This window comes from Acyrthosiphon pisum, chromosome X (assembly GCF_005508785.2).
Source record: "Acyrthosiphon pisum isolate AL4f chromosome X, pea_aphid_22Mar2018_4r6ur, whole genome shotgun sequence".
Classification (NCBI taxonomy): domain Eukaryota; kingdom Metazoa; phylum Arthropoda; class Insecta; order Hemiptera; family Aphididae; genus Acyrthosiphon; species Acyrthosiphon pisum.
Window position 1 is genome coordinate 84613320 of NC_042493.1, and position 1635 is coordinate 84614954.

A 1635-nucleotide genomic window follows, 5' to 3' on the forward strand; every position below is an offset into this window, starting at 1 on the left:
GAACGAAATTGTTCTAAAGTGTGATTTTTTTTTCTTAAATGTAGCAAGTACCTACTAATATATATATATATGACTGCTATGACGTAATTCAAGATTAGATTAAAATATAATAGGAAAATTACAATTATACCATGGTGACAGAATATTGTAATATAATATTATAATGCTGTAAAGCCGCTTGTCCGCTATTGTATATAATATAATAAATAATATTGCACTATAATAAGTAGGTACGACAATTTTTTTTTACTTTTCGCCTAGGTATTTAAAAATTAAAACCATATATAGTACCTACGACTTGATATTATACAATAAAGTGTTGTCATTATGTTAATCATTAAATCTGCACATAATCAAACTAAATTATCAGAACTATATTATGTCTATATTAAATAAGTACCTATACGTAATTAAGTTTGTTTCGTTGAACTAATATCTACAGGTTGCAATGTGAGAAGGTGCGGGTTTCAGAAAAACATTGATAAGACCTTTCCGTTTCGTATCCTGTATATCTTAATTCGTGACAGGAACTAAGACAGTGGGAAATTAATTAGGTACCTATTTATTTACCACTTTCCAAGTTGATAGATATAACTCAATTAAATTGTCTAAAATAAGTAGGCCATAGAGCTATAGAGAAAAAAATTAATATATAAATTGAAAATTCCTTCTGATTTTACGATTTCTGTAAAACTGGTAATTATAGCCACGAATTGCGGTATTCGTTACTAAATTATAATAATACCACTTGGGAAGTTGGTTGGAACATAATACTATATAAGGTTTGTTCCAACAGAGAATTTGTGACTAGTTTCCGACTGTTGCATGATTGATTTACGGCGCATGCGCTACCGCGTGGACTGATCATGGGTTTTGACTACTGTTGGAACGTATTTCTGACTGTCCACAATAAACTTACCAAAGCCTAATAGATAAGAGATAAGAGATTGTATGATTACTGTGTCTCGGACACGATTTAAGATATACAGGTTACTCAACGACCCTATGTACATACACAACAAAAGTGACGCGCTTAAATGTTGATTTCTAACAGCTGATCAACTATGTGAGAATAACTACTAGCGCTCCAATACATAATATTGTATATCTATATTGATATATTTTGTAGTACCAAGAGAAATCACTATAATGCAAAAGCGCTAATTGTTATTCTTGCTACGACAAGATCGTTAATTTTAAGAGCACCAAAATATAAGTATCGTTGAGTAACCTGTATATCTTATAAATCGTGATCTCGGACTCCCAGTCCGGTAAAGAATCCGCGGATCGTTTTGACTATCAATAACCAGTCATAAACTGGTCTGATAACGTGTTGGAACAACCATCTGACAGTTTGAGTTTGCGTTTTAGGCGGGTTGGAACGGAAAAGTTCTACTGCGCATGCTCCCGACAGTTCTATGATAGTTTGACCGTGTGTTGGAACAAACCTATAGTACCTATTACTAGTTATTAGTTATTAGTATTTTATATTTTTGTCACGACCGTCAGCGATTATAGGCGATTTTGTTTGATCAGAATCAATTAATGATTTTATTCAATGTTCTATTCAAGAAAATAATTATTGAATTTACATAATATGGTTGATTGTAAAATCGTTCCTGTTAATTTATTATT